This window comes from Balaenoptera physalus (genome assembly GCF_965194825.1).
Source record: "Balaenoptera physalus genome assembly, chromosome: 2".
In the NCBI taxonomy this organism is placed as follows: Eukaryota; Metazoa; Chordata; class Mammalia; order Artiodactyla; family Balaenopteridae; genus Balaenoptera; species Balaenoptera physalus.
Window position 1 is genome coordinate 23,978,487 of NC_138883.1, and position 20,104 is coordinate 23,998,590.

The 20,104-nt window shown below is 39.6% G+C and overlaps 1 protein-coding gene and 1 long non-coding RNA gene across 18 annotated transcripts in view; both read right to left on the bottom strand.

Moving 5' to 3' along the window:
- Positions 1–18,689, bottom strand: part of LOC309655798 — a 32,541-nt gene extending 13,852 nt beyond the window's left edge. The window contains exon 1 of the long non-coding RNA XR_014261003.1: positions 13,840–18,689. This is a non-coding gene — a long non-coding RNA (uncharacterized lncRNA). The remainder of the gene's footprint in view (positions 1–13,839) is intronic.
- The window catches only part of NRXN3 (neurexin 3), a 1,702,647-nt gene that overhangs the window by 605,868 nt on the left and 1,076,675 nt on the right, over positions 1–20,104 (bottom strand). The gene's annotated exons all lie outside the window — the stretch shown is intronic.

The following is a 20,104-nucleotide window of genomic DNA, read 5'->3' on the forward strand; positions in this document are numbered from 1 at the left end:
CTTTTACATTGTATTCCATCGTATTTCTCTCCAGTGCCTAGTATATGGGAGGTTATCAAAAATGTGTGCTGAATTAATGTACAAATACATTGTCTCATTTTGCTCACCTGAAACATAGAAAACACTAATGTCTCAACTTCTAGGTTGAAAGGGCAGCTAAACAAATTGTTAATTGTGTCATGTTAATGTCAACTAAGATTCTTCTGGGTTTTTTCTCTCAATAAAGTTATGGGAGCAAAGACCTCTTAAATTCCTATACATTAATGGTATAATTCCCAACGTGGATGTGAGGATGTCCATTGTAAAATAGTTTTCACTATTATTGCCCCAGTAGAGAAAGTACATAATGAATGAACCACAAGTTCCTTCTCAGAAAACTCTTCCTTCCAGGCAGACGCTGCAAAAGGACACTTGGGTTGCACAGGCCTCTGCTGGATCTGCCTGATGAAACTGAAAGAGACATTGCCCTCTGAGATGTCTTTCCTCATTAGAAGACTGGAAGAGGAAAATCACAGAACTAAGAGAAAATTCCATTAGAACTGCAACTATTCCTCACCTGGAGGTAACAACCTTCACTCCAGCTTTAGGTCCAGGGTAGAGTAAGTAAACTCCACCAATGGAATCCAGAGGGCATACAATCAAAACACCCCACAGAGCTGCAACTATTTTTTTAAACAGATCTTGAACATTCAGCAGGAGTGGATAGACAATAGCCAGGCACTCTTCTAGCCTCAGAGCCAGTATTCCTGCTGACTGGCACGGCATATTTCTTTAGCCGATCTTCTAGAATCTGGGCTTTACCTCTCCATAAGGATATAGAATTTCAATCAGTTAAAAGCCTAAACTTTGTGCTCAGACAGACCTGGGCTTGAATCAATGGATGTGTTACTTTGGACAAGTTACGTGAGTTTTATGAACTTTGTTTTTCTCATTGGTAAATAGGTGTAATCAGTTACCTACTTCTTAGGGTTGTTACAAGGATTTAATTTTTAAACATGAACATAAAACATGTGAAAGTTACTGGCACAAGAAATCAAGAAATGCTACCTTTTGTTGTCTTCATCACTATAGCCTTTTGTATCATCCACCTTGCACTTGGTTCTCTTTCTGATAAGACTATGATCCAAGTAAACTCATTCTGAAGGAAAAATTGGCCTTCTAATGTTGGTCTTCCTTGATTTTTACCAGGCTATTTTTTTGTCTGTCCCATCTGAGAAAAGTTCCTCAAATCTGTCCATGTGACACCACCACCATACAAATACTGCTCTGATAAAGAGTGACTGTTTTTACTCTAAGTTCTCTGGGATTTGTGCCATTTCTCCAAGTAAATTCAAATGTGGTTTAAACAATAGACTGTATTTTATAAAGATAAATATAGAGAGAAAGACACACACACACACACACACACACACATATACACACACACACTTGCACACTTTTAAATTTTATTGCATGGACCCAGTTGGGAGAAACAAGATTTCACTTTTAGATTCTCCACCTGCATGGCATGGGTGTAATGAAAACGTCTGTCATGGAAAGTAATGTGTTTAATATTGCACCAGTCTTAAACATCAGCAGAGATTTCTGTGCATTGCAAATAATTCCATCACCTGCCCATATTACATCGCTCTGTGTTTCATCTGTGGTAGAATGATATCAGTATGTCAAGCATGAGGAAAAGAATGTTTTATGAGATTGATGTAAGGAAGCACAATGACAAGCACATAAAAAGGGCAGCCAAAGATGCCAAAAAAGTTGTCAGATGGGCTTCCCTGGTGGCGCAGTGGTTGGGAATCTGCCTGCCAATGCAGGGGACACGGGTTTGAGCCCTGGTCTGGGAGGATCCCACATGCCGCGGAGCAACTAGGCCCGTGAGCCACAACTACTGAGCCTGCGCGTCTGGAGCCTGTGCTCCGCAACGGGGGAGGCCACGATAGTGAGAGGCCCGTGCACCGCGATGAAGAGTGGCCCCCGCTTGCCACAACTAGAGAAAGCCCTCGCACAGAAACGAAGACCCAACACAGCCATAAATAAATAAATTAATTAATTAATTAAAAAAAAAAAAGTTGACATTTAAAAAAAAAAAAAAAGTTGTCAGAGGAAAAGCCCGTGATCTCTCACTGGTGTGCACTGAGTTTATTTTTCTCACCAAGGGTCCAGAGGCCATCAAGGCTGCCTGTGGCCTTGATTAAGGATTTTAAAGAAGATTAAACCACACTGATTTTAGAAAAAGGCCTTTCAGCAGCCACTGAATGTCTAGGAGGTGAATAATAGGTTAAGGCTGTTAGTGAGCCTATAAAAAACAAACACCAGAATGTTCCAGGGTGTACTAGTGAGCAATTCCCAAGAGAGGCTGATTTTGCAAGACACCATGGAGGGAAACTTCTTTGGGACCTGGATCATGATTGGAGGGAGGAGGGTAAATTTTTCTCTAGAGAAGAAATTTGCATATGGAGAAGAAGAAAGGTGATCTTCAATCTAGATGGATACCATTCTTACAGAAGCAAAATTAGAAAAGAGAATCTGGAGATAATTTTCTTAATTTCTACTCTTAGTGTCCCATTTCTGGCCTTTGTTACCTCTTCTCATTGTATTATTTAGTATTCCTTTTTATATACTGGGTACTTAAAATCAAATTAACTGCTTTATATTCCCAGTGCTTACCCCACACCTTCTCACCTCTGTATGCCTGCCATGCTATTTGCATTACTTGGAATGCCTTCCTTGGGTGTCTTCACCTACATAAATATTTCTTATCCTTCAAGGGCCAAATAAAATAGAATTTCATCCACAAAGCCTTCTCTGATCACTTTAAAGATTCCTTGCCTCTGAAATTCCATGACACTTGACTGACATCTCATTGATTTGTTTTTAATTTTTTATTATAGTTGTTTAGATATAGGTACTGGAATACAAGCTCCTTGAGGATAGGGTCTACACCCTTAGTCATGGGTCAGAAGGTGAGACTGGCACAAAGTGGCTCTCAGTAAATATTTGCTGAGTGATTTTTTTATATATACTTTTATTCACTATAGTGTCTTGTACAGTGCATATAGTAGGTGCTCAATAAATATTTATTGATGGAATAGATAGATGAAGTTAAGGAAGTCCCTGAAATGCTGAGAATAGCTTTATATGTAAAAAGAAGCATGAAAAAGAAGGAAAGGAGGAGGAAGAGGAGGAAGTGGAGGAGAGGAGTTTCCTATAGGCACAATGAAACAACTCCTCAGAGTTTTATCTTTCAGAAAATGTGGGTGCGAATAAAAAATCTAAATTACCAGTGAGTATTCTTCTGAACATATATACTAGTATATTTCTAACTCCCTTTTCATTCAAGATCTCTGATACAAGGTGGATAGGTGACAGGTCACATTTCTAGAAGCTGTTTCTAAAATGTACTTGCCCCTAATTTGGTTAGCTGCATTTGCAAACAATCTTACACTAGTGGTGGCTTGGCATCCAATAGGTACTGGATTGTATATAGTGTATTGCTTGGTGAAGAAAATACCTTACAGTGATTTTGAACAGGGGCCCAAATAACACAGAGAAATTCTAGTTACAACATTCTTTTTTTTTTCCTCTGAGGTTGCTGCTGAGGGCTACTAGAAAAAAGAGTCACCAAATTCTCCCACTTATAAGTAAATACGAAAAACACAACATCAGCAATCTTTTCACTCAGTGTTTGGAGAGCATGTCTGGAAACAACCTGCATCAGAAGCTCTTGGGGCACTTGTTTAAAAATGCAGATTCCTGGCCTCTTTCCAGACCTATGGATTACTTGGATTGCCATGTTTTTGTAAGGTGGAGAATAAGATATATTACTAACATCTATCATTTATTTCATTATATATAGTCACATATACACACATATATATACACAATATGTATTTATATATTTTCATAGTTCTTGGCCTTGAAACATAAAAGAGGCTTTCAATTACTGATATTTATTAGATTTAACTTTTTTTTTTTTTTTTCCAAGTTCACCTTCTTTCCTGGCCCACAGACCCATACATACAACTTTCACTCCTCCATATTTCCTGCATGGGAGAGTATGTCAATATGCATGTATGAATGAATAGATGGGTAACTGTTAGATGTATAAATAAATAACTTAGTGATTACTGTATTTGGTATGCAACTCATGGAAGCATTTATACACTCAGTATGTCCACATCCAGGATTGGTTACATAATTCACGACACCCAGTCAAATGAAAATGTGCAAAACTGAAAACTATTTAAAAATTATTGAAACTTTACAGATGGTGACGGCAGACCATTAAAATAAGCTCAGCGCCCTGTGCAACTACGCAGGCTGCATATCCACGAATCTAACCTTGCCTACAACATAGACAGTGTTCTTCTCTGTGGAATGAATGAATGGAGGGAAGGCCCAACGTGTCTTCTGATCTCCAGGTAGAGAGAGGCGGGAAAGGGCCACCCAGCCCTGCAGCCATACTTCTATCACCTATGGGCTATCTGCTTGTTGGATTTTCCCCAGGCACCTTTGGTCACATTCATTTGCATTTTCCCAGGTTGTGTGGAATTTAGATAGCTCTTATTTGTTTCTAATATCCTGCTTTCTAGCTCTCATCTTCCCTGTTATCTTCAACCATCAATCTGTAACTTGTAATCTCACTAGAGCTAGCTATTAAGCCCTTACAATATTCTAAATAGAATCTGAACAAGCCCTGATCCTTTCGTAAAACCAGTGGTTGCCTCTTATCCAATCAGTTGCTATTGCTAGTCTCCTTCCCTCTTCTGCATTCCTGGGCTGCAGTGAAATGTTGAGACACAAGTTCATTTTAATTAATTTTTCAAGTTTCCTCCCAAATTTAACAAAAATATTACAAGCAAAAAAAAAGGTAAAATAAAATAACAACACCCTTGTGACACTACACAGTATATAATTAGTGAAGAACAATTTTTTAAAAATATATGTACATGTTTGCAAGCAGTGAATATTTTTATCAAAAATAAATGCAGGGGGAGGAATCTCAGTTTGTGTCCTTTTATGATATATGGATCTAACACACTTTAATAAGAAGCAGCCCCCAGGCAAAGAGGTAAGTATAATTTCTTCACCCAGGGGAATAGTTAATATGCAGTTTAATGCTCTTACGAATGTTGATGGAAAAAAAGAATTTTCATATATTTAAAATTTTTCTCCTAAGCTTAGATATTGAGAGTTTGTGTATTAAGGAAAAATTAAAGTAACAGTGGCTAACACTAGCAAATTATGAATCATATTTCATATCTCACAATCATACATATGAATCACATATTACACATACATAGATACATACACACACAAATATACTATGTAGATATTTATATGTCTAATGCCTAGAAGTAAATCATGGAGTGTTTTCTTGTATGAATTTGTGGAAATGTGAAGGTGAGTACAAGCATATGTATGTGGTATCTGGATTTGAAACTAATTTGGAAAGTCGACATCTCAGGTTTATAAATATATCTCACTTTTTCACAGCTTCAGCCAGATTTTCTTTTCTACTTTTTCTCATGGCATTGTGAGAGGATATCAATAAGGTGTAATTATTCTCTTGCTGGGCCATATGCACAGTAAATTTCCAGATAACCAAATTCTGTAACTGTTGGAAATTTCAGAGGGAACATTATTTTAGAAGAGCTGGTATTTTAGGTCTTCAAATGGTAATTAAATATGGTAAATCTCTACAGAATAAAAAAGAATGAATAGAATCAGATGACTAAACTCCCACTGATCTTAGGTCATTCTTCGTCTTATGAAAGGACATTTTACCTATGGGGGAAAATAGTGGTAACGACTATAACGTTTACTCACAGTCATTCATTACAGTTTTACACCTCCATACCTAATCACTTTGCCCCATAATTATTTTCTAGGCTTGAGTAAATAAACCCTGGACTAAAGATCCAGCATGTGTGTTTACTTGTCTCTTGATCCAGGTGGTGTTTTTTTTCCCCAACAATTATTTTTCCTCAAATGGACTTTTCACCGAAACACAAGTATTATTGACAGCATCTTAACTATACGGAGGGAAAACAAGTGAACAAATGACAGGGAGCAAGCACTAAGAAAAAGAATAAAATTAGAACTGGTTAGTGAATGGGATCATAGACATATATTAAAGTATTGGTTAGAAATGAGGACACTTTCTTTTAAATCACTGAAGGGATTTACTCAAAGGTCAAAATTCTGTTCTTGTTTAATCCCCACATCATTCACTTTCAGGTGGTGGGAAGTAATAGTCATTTTAATTATACAGTAAGAATCAGAGAGGTTATTTGTTGGCCCCAGTCTCACAGCAAGTCATCGGAAAATAAAGGTTTCCTGACCCTTTTATCCAGTTAATTTCCTCTTATTACTATCCTCCGCTGTCACATAGTTTTTAGTGGCTATTCAGAAGTAGGCTTTTTCCCTTTCTTACATAAATATAGATATGCTTTCTTTCATACGGTGTAAGAAATGTCCTGAAAAGTTGAATATAAATTGAGCTCTCATAAATCAAATGCTGAAGAGAAGAAATGCTGGACTGGGAGACAGGGTAGGAGAGGGAATTATAAGCTTAAATTTTTAAAAACATGTTTATTATCTTTTCAAAAGTGATTAATGCTTTTAAAAACCTCTTAAAATACTATTTTAATGCACTTGAGAAACTCACATTAAAGGAAATCTGCATAAAAGACTTAAATAACTTATTAATGTAAGTAAGTACTCCATTACTTAGCTGGATTCCCCCGACTTATTTTATACATATTTTTTTCTAGTGTAGTATTTCCCAAATTGTGTTCCCAGGAGCTGAATATTAATAAGTGTTATATCAATGAACATGATACAAGTGACTGCTCAAATGAATATTTTTTTTTTGCATTTTTGAGTGTTTTATTTATATCAAACTGGATAAAATGTGTGTATTTCTCAGACAGAAAAGATATGTCGTGGTAGAAATGTACCTTTCAACTATTCATGGGTATACAAGAACACTGGGGAGATTGTAAAAGTGCAGATTCTGATTCAGTAGTTCTGGTGGGCTTGAATTCCATTTTTTTTTTTTAACATCTTTATTGGAGTATAATTGCTTTACAATGGTGTGTTAGTTTCTGCTTTATAACAAAGTGAATCAGTTACACATATACATATGTTCCCATATCTCTTCCTTCTTGCGTCTCCCTCCCACCCACCCTCCCTATCCCACCCCTCTAGGTGCTCACAAAGCACCGAGCTGATCTCCCTGTGCTATGAGGCTGCTTCCCACTAGCTATCTGTTTTACGTTTGGTAGTGTATATATGTCCATGCCACTCTTTCACTTTGTCACAGCTTACCCTTCCCCCTCCCCATATCCTCAAGTCCATTCTCTAGTAGGTCTGTGTCTTTATTCCCGTCTTGCCCCTAGGTTCTTCATGACCTTTTTTTTTTTTCTTCTTAGATTCCATATATATGTGTTAGCATACGGTATTTGTTTTCCTCTTTCTGACTTACTTCACTCTGTATGACAGACTCTAGGTCCATCCACCTCACTACAAATAACTCAATTTCGTTTCTTTTTATGGCTGAGTAATATTCCATTGTATATATGTGCCTCATCTTCTTTATCCATTCATCTGTTGATGGACACTTAGGTTGCTTCCATGTCCTGGCTATTGTACATAGAGCTGCAATGAACATTGTGGTACATGATTCTTTTTGAATTATGGTTTTCACAGGGAATATGCCAAGTAGTGGGATTGCTGGGTTGTATGGTAGTTCTATTTTTAGTTTTTTAAGGAACCTCCATACTGTTCTCCATAGTGGCTGTATCAATTTACATTCCCACCAACAGTGCAAGAGGGTTCCCTTTTCTCCACACCCTCTCCAGCATTTACTGTTTGTAGATTTTTTGATGATAAAAAATTCTGACCGGTGTGAGATGATATCTCACTGTAGTTTTGATTTGCATTTCTCTCATGATGAACGATGTGGAGCATTCTTTCATGTGTTTGTTGGCAATCTGTATATCTTCTTTGGAGAAATGTCTATTTAGGTCTTCTGCCCATTTTTGGATTGGGTTGTTTGTTTTTTTGATATTGAGCTGCATGAGCTGCTTGTAAATTTTGGAGATTAACCCTTTGTCAGTTGCTTCATTTGCAAATATTTTCTCCCATTCTGAGGGTTGTCTTTTGGTCTTGTTTATGGTTTCCTTTGCTGTGCAAGAGCTTTTAAGTTTCATTAGGTCCCATTTGTTTATTTTTGTTTTTATTTCCATTTCTCTAGGAGGTGGGTCAAAAGGATCTTGCTGTGATTTATGTCATAGAGTGTTCTGCCTATGTTTTCCTCTAAGAGTTTGATAGTGTCTGGCTTTACATTTGGGTCTGTAATCCATTTTGAGTTTATTTTTGTGTATGGTGTTAGGGAGTGTTCTAATTTCATACTTTTACATGTAGCTGTCCAGTTTTCCCAGCACCACTTATTGAAGAGGCTGTCTTTTCTCCACTGTATATTCTTGCCTCCTTTATCAAAGATAAGGTGACCATATGTGCGTGGGTTTACCTCTGGGCTTTCTATCCTGTTCCACTGATCTATATTTCTGTTTTTGTGCCAGTACCATACTGTCTTGATTACTGTAGCTTTGTAGTATAGTCTGAAGTCAGGGAGCCGGATTGCTCCAGCTCCGGTTTTCTTTCTCCAGATTGCTTAGGCTAGTTGGGGTCTTTTGCATTTCCATACAAATTGTAAAATTTTTTGTTCTAGTTCTGTGAAAAATGCCAGTGGTAGTTTGATAGGGATTGTACTGAATCTGTAGATTGCTTTGGGTAGTAGAGTCATTTTTACAGTGTTGATTCTTCCAATCCAAGAATATGGTATATCTCTCCATCCATTTGTACCACCTTTAATTTCTTTCATCAGTGTCTTATACTTTTCTGCATACAGGCCTTTTGTCTCCCTAGGTAGGTTTATTCCTAATTATTTTATACTTTTTGTTGCAGTGGTAAATGGGAGTGTTTCATTAATTTCTCTTTCAGATTTTTCATCATTAGTGTATAGGAATGCAAGAGATTTGTGTGCATTAATTTAGTATCCTGCTACTTTACCACATTCATTGATTAGTTCTAGTAGTTTTCTGGTGGCATCTTTAGGAGTCTCTATGTATAGTATAGTGTCATCTGCAAACAGTGACAGCTTTACTTCTTTTTGTCTGATTTGGATTCCTTTGATTTCCTTTTCTTCTCTGATTGTTGTGGGTAAAACTTCCAAAACTATGTTGAATAACAGTGGTGACAGTGGGCAACCTTGTCTTGTTCCTGATCTTAGTGGAAATGGCTTCAGTTTTTCACCATTGAGGATGATGTTGGTTGTGGGTTTGTCATATATAGCCTTTATTATGTTGAGGTAAGTTCCCTCTATGCCTACTTTCTGGAGGGTTTTTATCATAAATGGGTGTTGAATTTTCTCGAAAGCTTTCTGTGCATCGATTGAGATTTTCATATGGTTTTTCTCCTTCAGTTTGTTAATATGGTGTATCACACTGATTGATTTGCGTATATTGAAGAATCCTTGCATTCCTGGGATAAACCCCACTTGATCATGGTGTATGATCCTTTTAATGTGTTGTTGGATTCTGTCTGCTAGTATTTTGTTGAGGATATTTGCATCTATGCTCATCTGTGATATTGGCCTGTAGTTTTCTTTCTTTGTGACATCTTTGTCTGGTTTTGGTATCAGGGTGATGGTGGCCGCATAGAATGATTTTGGGAGTGTTCCTCCCTCTGCTATATTTTGGAAGATTTTGAGAAGGATAGCTGTTAGCTCTTCTCTAAATGTTTGAAAGAATTCACCTGTGAAGCCATCTGGTCCTGGGCTTTTGTTTGTTGGAAGATTTTTAATCACAGTTTCAATTTCAGTGCTTTTGATTGGCCTGTTTATATTTTCTATTTCTTCCTGGTTCAGTCTCGGAAGGTTGTGCATTTCTAAGAATTTGTCCATTTCTTCCAGGTTGTCCATTTTATTGGCATAGAGTTGCTTGTAGTAATCTCTCATGATCCTTTGTATTTCTGCAGTGTCAGTTGTTACTTCTTTTTCATTTCTAATTCTATTGATTTGAGTCTTCTCCTTTTCTTTCTTGATGAGTCCGGCTAATGGTGTATCAATTTTGTTTATCTTCTCAAAGAACCAGCTTTTAGTTTTATTGATCTTTGCTATCCTTTCCTTCATTTCTTTTTGATTGATTTCTGATCTGATCATTATGATTTCTTTCCTTCTGCTAACTTTGGGGTTTTTTTGTTCTTCTTTCTCTAATTGCTTTAGGTGTAAGGATAGGTTATTTTTTTTGTTTTTGTTTTTAAAGATTGGAGCTTTGCTTTTTTTTTTTTTTTTTAATTTATTTTTGGCTGTGTTGGGTCTTCGTTTCTGTGCGAGGGCTTTCTCTAGTTGCGGCAAGCGGGGGCCACTCTTCATCGCAGTGTGCGGGCCTCCCATTATCGCGGCCTCTCTTGTTGCGGAGCATAGGCTCCAGACACGCAGGCTCAGCAGTTGTGGCTCACGGGCTCAGCTGCTCCGTGGCATGTGGGATCTTCCCAGACCAGGGCTCGAACCCGTGTCCCCTGCATTGGCAGGTGAACTCTCAACCACTGCACCACCAGGGAAGCCTGGTTAGGTTGTTTATTTGAGATTTTTCTTGTTTCTTCAGGTAGGATTGTATTTATTAACTTCCCTCTTAGAACTGCTTTTGCTTCATCCCATAGGGTTTGGGTTGTCGTGTTTTCATTGTCATTTGTTTCTAGGTATTTTTTGATTTCCTCTTTGATTTCTTCAGTGATCTCTTGGTTATTAAGTAGTGTTTTGTTTAGCCTCCGTGTGTTGTCCCAGAGGTCTCTGAGACTGTCCTCAATTCTTTCATTCTTTTTTCTTTATTCTGCTCTGCAGTAGTTATTTCCACTATTTTATCTTCCAAGTCACTTATCTGTCCTTCTGCCTCAGTTATTCTGCTATCGATCCCTTCTGGAGAATTTTTAATTTCCTTTATTGTGCTGTTCATCACTGTTCGTTTGCTCTTTAGTTCTTCTAGGTCCTTGTTAAACGTTTCTTGTATTTTCTCCATTCTATTTCCAAGATTTTGGATCATCTTTACTATCATTATTCTGAATTCTTTTTCAGGTAGACTTCCTATTTCCTCTTCATTTGTTAGGTCTGGTGGGTTTTTACCTTGCTCCTTCATCTGCTGTGTGTTTCTCTGTCTTCTCATTTTGCTTATCTTACTGTGTTTGGGGTCTCCTTTTCGCAGGCTGCAGGTTCGTAGTTCCTGTTGTTTTTGGTGTCTGCCCCCAGTGGGTAAGGTTGGTTCAGTGGGTTGTGTAGACTTCCTGGTAGAAGGGACTAGTGCCTGTGTTCTGGTGGATAAGCCTGGATCTTTTCTTTCTGGTGGGCAGGTCCACGTCTGGTGGTGTGTTTTGGGGTGTCTGTGGCCTTATTATGATTTTAGGCAGCCTCTGTGCTAATGGATGGGGTTTTGTTCCTGTCTTGCTAGTTGTTTGGCATAGGGTGTCCAGCACTGTAGCTTGCTGGTCGTTGAGTGGAGGGGGGTCTTGGTGTTGAGATGGAGATTTCCCTTTCTCTTCTTTGTTTGCACAGCTCCGGGGGTTCAGCTTTGGATTTGGACCCGCCTCTGCGTGTAGGTCACCTGAGGGCGTTTGTTCCCGCTCAGACAGGACGGGGTTAAAGGAGCAGCTGCTTCGGGGGCTCTGACTCACTCAGGCCGGGGGGAGGGAGGGGTACGAATGCGGGGCGAGCCTGCGGCGGCAGAGGCCGGCGTGACGTTGCAGCAGCCTGAGGCGCGCCGTGCGTTCTCCCGGGGAAGTTGTCCCTGGATCACGGGACCCTGGCAGTGGCGGGCTGCACAGGCTCCCGGGAGGGGCGGTGTGGAGAGTGACCTGTGCTCGCACACAGGCTTCTTGGTGGCGGCAGCAGCAGCCTTAGCGTCTCATGCCCGTCTCTGGGGTCCGTGCTGATAACCGCGGCTCGCGCCCGTCTCTGGAGTTCGTTTAGGCGGCGCTCTGAATCCCCTCTCCTCGCGCACCAGGAAACAAAGAGGCAAGAAAAAGTCTCTTGCCTGTTTGGCAGCTCCAGACTTTTTCCCGGACTCCCTCCCGGCTAGCTGTGGTGCACTGACCCCTTCAGGCTCTGTTCATGCCGCCAACCCCAGTCCTCTCCCTGCGATCCGACCTCCGAAGCCCAAGCCTCAGTTCCCAGCCCCGCCCACCCCGGCGGGTGAGCAGACAAGCCTCTCGGGCTGGTGAGTGCTGGTCGGCACCGAGCCTCCGTGCGGGAATCTCTCCGCTTTGCCCTCCGCACCCCTGTGGCTGCGCTCTCCTCCGCGGCTCCGAAGCTTCCCCCCTCCGCCACCCGCAGTCTCTGCCCGCGAAGGGGCTTCCTAGTGCATGGACACCTTTCCTCCTTCACGGCTCCCTCCCACTGGTGCAGGCCCCGTCCCTATTCTTTGTCTCTGTTTTTTCTTTTTTCTTTTACCCTACCCAGGTACGTGGGGAGTTTCTTGCCTTTTGGGAGTTCTGAGGTCTTCTGCCAGTGTTCAGTAGGTGTTCTGTAGGAGCTGTTCCACATGTTGGTCAAATTAATTTGAGAAACCTTGAGTTAAATAAAATTTAAAATGTATTTATACTACAAGACTTCTTAAAACCTTTAATTTGCTAATACGCCTGTGAATACCTAAGGGTAGGAGTTGTATTAAAAAGCTTCCCAATGTATTTTTACACAATGTATTCTTTTTTTTTTTTTGGCTGCCTTGGGTCTTTGTTGTGGTGCGCGGGCTTCTCATTGTGGTGACTTCTCTTGTTGTGGAGCACGGGGTCTAGGCACGCAGGCTTCAGTAGCTGTGGCTCGCGGGCTCTAGAGCACAGGCTCAGTAGTTGTGGTGCACGGACTTAGTTGCTCCACGGCATGTGGGATCTTCCCGGACCAGGGCTTGAACCTGTGTCCCCTGCATTGGCAGCTGGATTCTTAACCACTGTGCCACCAGGCAAGTCCCCCAATGTATTTTTACTGAATATCTTCCCTCTTTTAATTCCCAAGGACCATACCATAGGACTGTTTGTTTGTTTGTTTGTTTTTGGCCACACCACGTGGCTCATGGGATCTTAGTTCACCGACTGGGGATCAAACCTGGGCCCTCGGCAGTGAGACCGCAGAGTCCTAAACTTGGACTGCCAGGGAATTCCCAGGACTGTTTTTTAAGAGAATGTATTTTGGGAAACAACAGTCTAATGATATTTTTCTTTAAGTGAGACCACCAGTATGTCAGTTGCTATCCAATGCTGGGCTAAGGCATGGCCCCAAGAACACATGATTTTGTTTGTTTCTTATACATCCATTAGGTACCGAACTGAAAAGGTCCTATTCACTTCCAGAGGTGAAAGTTCTATCCTCTTTGTAACCAAAACAGCATTGCTCAAAAGAAATGTTTAAATATTCCACAAATCCTTTCTCTCAAAATATTCCACAAATCTTTTCTCTCAAAATTATTTAGACCCTTCCTTCATGTCTGGCCTTTCATTAAGTCAAATAGCAACAAGTTTAGACACTGTCATAGTTTGGTCCAAAATAATTTTTTTTTTTAAATGAAACCAAACTTAAAACTTAAACATGGATATCCAGTTTAAAAGGGTGTCTTAATTGTTATTCTCTATCATTTTTCTAGGATCAACATGGGACCTGCCCCTAGAGTTTATCTGGAAAATGTTGTGAAATTTAAATCTAATCATCTTTTATACAGAATTCCTCTCTCTCTCTCTCTCCCTCACACACACACACACACACACACACACACATACACACACACGCATCACACACACATTGAAGTTATACTAGAACAGACATCTCTGGACCACTCCCGTTTTTGAAAAGACCAAAGTCTTTCCATTCCAAAGTAGAGCATGATCAAGTCTCTCTAAATGTCACCTGAACTAACTGGAATCCATTACAGGCTCTTAGGACTAAGAGCCTATAATGGACTAAGGGCCTATGAATCAGACTAGGTGTACATATGTCAAAGCCTAGGTGATCTGATGGCCTGTCCAGTAAGAGGAGGACATTGGATGAAGAAGGATCTTGCTAGTATATTTGGAAGAATTTCCCAGCTCTCTCCCACTGGACCCTCAGCCCTATTTACCATTTTATGTCCAGCACTGTGCACACTGCTGACTCTCACTACATATTGTTGGAGGAATTAATGCAGAGAGTGAGCTAGGGATGAAAAAACTCCATCTAGAATAATGGTGTTAGAAGTCAAATCTCTAATGAGATTTCAAAGCAATAAAGATTGTTAGGCTGCTATGGAAACTTGGTGCTATAAGGACTTACTGGTTAGTAAGATTGACCTGTTTTTTTCAGAGAAATTTAACAGAATTTATTTGACAGACTATTCATGAGGATTAATGAGCTCATTTTGGGAAGGTACTTTGAGATCCCTAGAGGAAACGTAAAACGATTTTAAGTAGTTTAATGAATCACTATTTCAGTTATATAAATAGAACTCTGTCTCAAATGTTAACAGTATTTATTTTGCTGCATATTAAATACTTATCCATGTATGACAACCATTATACACAGCACATTATGTCATAGGTTCAGATTTTATACTCTGTGCATAATGAAGTTCTATAAGAAAGCTTTAGGATAGCAGAAAGTTGCATGCTGCTCTTGGCCTTGTGTATCTGCAGGATGCTAATGGGGAAAATTTCTTCCTGACCATCATAGGTAAGCAGTTAATTCCCTGAAGGATGAGATCTGATTACCTTTACCTGTACTTCACACCCAGGCAGTTTATTGGATCTGTCATCCTAACGGAAAGAAATTCTGATGTGGTTCCCATGATTTTAAGAATTTCTCCAACTAGAAAGCAGGTGTCACTGAAAGTGAGCAACCTGTAAGGGAATTGTAGGAAGAGATGCACTCTAATTTAATATTGAGATGTTCAATAGCCAAGAAGTATGAAGTATTTTTCTATAGCATTCAAGAGGGAAAAAAAAAAAAAACCAGTCTCCCTGTTTGAGACTATGCAATTGATATGGATTTTCAAACTTTTAAAAATGAGGTCCTCTATTTAATACAATTTCAAAATAGTAGATACCTAGATATCAACTCACTCGTCTAACATTTTGTTCCTTAGTCAGGATCCTAAACTATTTTTAAAAAGAAGGAACAGATTAAAGAGGTGGGAATGGACACAGAGGATGAATAAAGGTGGAAAAGAGTAGCAATTCCAGATTCCATAAGACACAAAAGCTGACCAATTCACTCTTCAGAGCTATAGTCAGATGAACACAGGCTCAGATCCAGATTCTAACACCAGATTCTCCTGCCATATGATCTGAGCCCAATTACTTTTTCAGCCTCAGGTTTCACTTCATAGCATATAAAATAGTTTTAATGTTTCTTCCCTTTCTAATTACTTCCCTAGGTGTTCGTCTTCTTCTCTGAGACCATTAAAGTAGCTAATTAATTTTTTAAATGCCTAATATTTTTTGTTTTCTTTTTCCTGTAGCTCCTGAAATCTCAACTTTCTCCTATCATTCCCTCAACCCTCGCTCTACCACAACCAGCTTAGCATTTTCTTCCCAGCGGAATGGTAATTTTAGTTGCCCCCATTTTAGAGCACTACCACTTCATAAAACAAAAGTCTATTAACCTATGCTTTAAATGTGCTTTCTCTGTTTAAATACAGGCATGCTTCTAAGACAAGCTAAACTGCTGCTAGTAAGTGAAAAAATTGAGAAGATATTCTTCCCTTTGGTACGCTGGCAGAGAAGTCAGGGGATCCTGGCTATTTAATCACTGACCGCCTCTGCCTCTTATTGCTGGGCTCTGAACTGCATGGTAGTCTTGGTCCTCCGTCTGAGGGAAGCATCCCTAGAGAAACAGGTTGGCGTTGCCATCCTCCATCTAGCTGACAGATGAGCAACATACCATCCTACTGAAACAGTGGGACACCTTTACACCAAAGTCGACTATTAAATGGGGGTGGAGTGGGGGACAGAGAAGACATTTGGTTTTCCTCAATGATCAGCTTAACCGCTTTTGCTACTCATCATTATGACACTAACAAGCACCCACGTGGGCTCTGACTGAAATCTATAAGAAACAAATGCTATCTCGGCCTTTTACATTTTGCAAACTAACTGTATTAAGGGACTAAATGGCAACTGGTCTATTCATATCCCTAAGGACATTTTAAAGAGTTCTCTTTAGCCTCAGGATAAAACCTTACCTAGTTCTTTTTTCAGTGAAATAAGGATGGGGAAAGCAAAGTCACCGAGTCAAGACCCCCCAGTGGTGTGATCCAGAGAATCTAACTGGTCTTGCTTTTGAACATCCTGCTTTGAAACAAACACTACTTGTGTGCCTGAGGAATGAGAAAGGCCTTAGATACCATTAGTCAGGAATAATAAGACAGTCCAGAAGAGTTTAAAATAAAAATCAGGCTCTTTGAATGAACATAACTTACCCTACAACGGCTCATGATAGTATATAAAGCACTCTCAATATCTCTTGAATGCTAAGGAAAGGATAAAAGCAGGGCAATTATTGCTCTCCCCAGTTTACAGATGAGTAAAGTGAGGCTCAGAAATATTAAGCGGCAATAGGTGGTCATATTACTAGCAAGTGTCTTAGCCCCTTTGAGAACCCAATCTTCTGGTTCACAGGTGAGAGTCTTCTGTAAACTTCAGTACCCTGCCTAGGCCTGTCGGGAGGGAAGTGCAAGCAGAAGACAGGATCACAAAGGTACCTGCTCCATGAAATGAATTATTTAGGACAATAATTCACCAAATAAGAAATCCTCCCTCATGGATCCCCAAGGCCAGTGAATTTTCAATGAAATGAGCTTCTGGGCTATAGCTGCTCCCAGGGAGGATTTAAAATATAAACAAGATCAGACAGCAATAACCAAGGTTGATGGTTTCAACCTGTACTTTATGTGGCTAATTCACAAGGGTGGAAGGTAAATTCATGTCCCACTTACTCCTGTAGGGAACGTAATGACCATGGTTTCAAACTTCCAATCTTCATTCAACGGAGCTGAGATGCTGTACTAGAACCCTTGGCCCGGCAGCCCTTGTGGCTTTAAAGAGACAGATAGGGTCCACTGGGTAGCTCAGCCTCCAACAAAGGCAGGAAACTGTCTATGGTTTGGTTGTATGAGGTGGTCATGCCCACACCAAGCTTCCCTCTTATATCAATCTTTCTTCAAAACTGTTGCCCAAGAAATATGCCCTGAATTCCCTTTGGGAAATAAAAAAGATGAAATATTTCCAGTGTACTGTGTGCTTTCCCCAGAGCCTTTTCCTTTTCCAGATGCCAGTTTGAAATGCTCAGGCTCAAGTCCATATACCCAGCACAGCAGATTACTTCATTTAGTTACTGTGAGCCTCATTACGGCTCACCTCTGGGTATGTAATCAGCCTTTTATTCACCTAACCGGATCATTCTCTAGTAAGGTGTTCGTTTAAAGAGTTTTCCCCACAGGGTCTGTCTTTCTGAGAGCTTCTGGGAGTACTGATTGGAAGAAGAGCATGCTGAATATTCACTCACTGCAAACAAGTTTCCCCTGCCTTCCAGGTCTTTAGCTATTCCGAAGCCTGTGTGGTTGCATTAGATCTATAAGCACAGGCTTGTCACTGGTAGAGGAAAGGAGGGAAAAGACAGAGACATGGTAGGAAAAGACGGACAGTTGGCAAATTATATCCAAGTGGGCTGCTGCCCACCAGGAGAGCAGTCTGGACTTCCTGGGGTAATCCATCTTTCTGACACATCCCCTTCCTGGGAGTTAGTTTTCTCTAACATACTTTTTGCTCCTGACAAACAGGACGGATCTGTCTTTACTCTTTCTTCCTATTGACAAGCTGCAAGAGTCACCCCTGGCATGCCTTCAGCACTTGCCTTCTCTCATGAAACAGTTATCTATCTACCACCTTTATTAATAATTATCAGAGAACTCAAGGAATGCGGTGGTTAGATAAAAGTTTCTGGCTAGAGGTGGCCATTTGCCCCTTCAACCTCACTTTAAATCAAACAAATGGGAAATTAAGTATCAAAACAGAATGGAACTGTTAACCTGGTGAAGCATAACCAATTGTGTCAAATTTTATTCCAATTAAACTGATTTTAAAGGCACAGAAATCTTATAAAATATGCTTAATGGAGATTAGAAAATACACTATTAGGTGACCTCTTAAAGAAGAGGAAGAAACATTCTATATTTAAGATGTTTATTCAAGCAACCATAATGTCAATGGAGAAAAGGGAAAAAAAAAAAACAACACTATGCTGGAAATTAGATTAACCTGGGTCCTAGTCCTGGCCAGGCTGCTAAATATTTGAGATTTTAAATCTCTTCTTTAATCTCTCAGGGACTCAGTTTGCTAATCTATAAGAAGGGGGTTGTAACAGCTGATCTCTTTGCTCCATTTGAGGGTTAAAACGCCATCTGGAATCTCATTTCAAAGGTGATGTGAATAAAGAATGTACCATGACTGCTCTCCTCTAAAAAATTAAAAGGTCAACTTTAGTACATGTGTGATCCAGAAAGATATATGGTATGTTTACATTTCCAAATGTCTCTCTGATTTTTGATAGGAAGAACTTTCAAAGCTTCCCAGACTCAAAACCTAATTGTAAATCTCTTCTCTTTGGAGACCGTAGGCAGGCACCAGGTGCAAATCAGTCAGCTATAGCTAATATATTTTGCTAATGAGCCCAAGGCACAAATATACTCTTTCTCCATATATGTAAGGAAAAGGACTGAAGCTATGTTGGATGTCTCTTTAATTCTCTTTACCTGCTCACTGCTTCTTTTAAGACTCTGGGATGACTCTGATATGGGATGAGAAGTTATTTCTGGTGAAGCAGTTAGGCATTAAACATTTGTCTTTGTCAAGTACCTGATTGGCACCGGAACATCAACTATTTTGCTGCTTAGCCACATCTAAATTTAATGCAAATTTTTTATATTTAACTGAGTTACTCAAAGTGATTATTTTTAATAATTTTTTAAAGATTTTAAACAACGAATTATTTAATATTCCCCAAAAGTCTTTCAAGTGTTCATTTCTCCCCTTTCACATCCAAGAATTCAAATGCAGGAAGCTTTATCAGTGAAACTTATACTACTGAGCCCCTAAGGTGATATGTCTGCTAACACTCCAGGGAAGTTTTCTGCTATCTCTCAAGAACTGCATAAGCTCTGGGAGGTCACCAATATCAGCTCCATTAAGGAGATCCTCACCTAACAGGCAAATTAATATGAAGAATGGAACATCGGGGCAGGCAAAGTTACCTAAATCTATAAGACTTTCTCAAATATGTAGTTTCTTCTTCCTTAAATGTCAGTAACTTGTTTACCTTGACCTACTTAAATCATTATTTGAAAAATGGCCTTTCTACTGCTTTGGGGGACGATGTCATTAACTTGTGATTAACTGTCACATTTGAGATCAGGGCTGGTCTCACCATTTGGGGGATGAAGTGAAGAGGCCTAAAAAGGAAACATTGGAGGGGCACCAGGAAGGGGCCCTAATAAGATATATATATATATTATCTTTAGTGGCCTGAGTAGTATAGCTACAATTTCACCAATAGAAAGTTAATTTTTGTGGGTTATAAGGAAACCCCTTGACAGAGAGCAGATGTATACAGAGCTAACACATTTCACGTTTTGGTGGCATTTTCTTAATTAAACTCTTTCCAAGTAGAGTCATTCAAAAGCTGAGCCACAGGCAAATGAGATGTAGGATATGAAATTTGGATAACGGAAAGGGTAACAAAGATGTATAGATGTCAAGATAAGGAGAAAAACAAAATCTAAGTAGGCAAGGGTTAACCATGGAGGGGAAGAGAAGACTTAATAAAAACAAGTTTGTATTAAGGCAATGCATCCGACAGGGACCTTGAACATCTGAATCACTGGTGTGTTTCCAGTGATTAGAACAATACCTACTACAGAGCAGTAGTCCATAGCTATGATTACATGAATGAATGAACTGTCTTCAAAGACATTTTAAAAATATATTTTTGTAGTGTTTCCTTTTTAAATAGATGTGAGAAGAGAAGGAATGC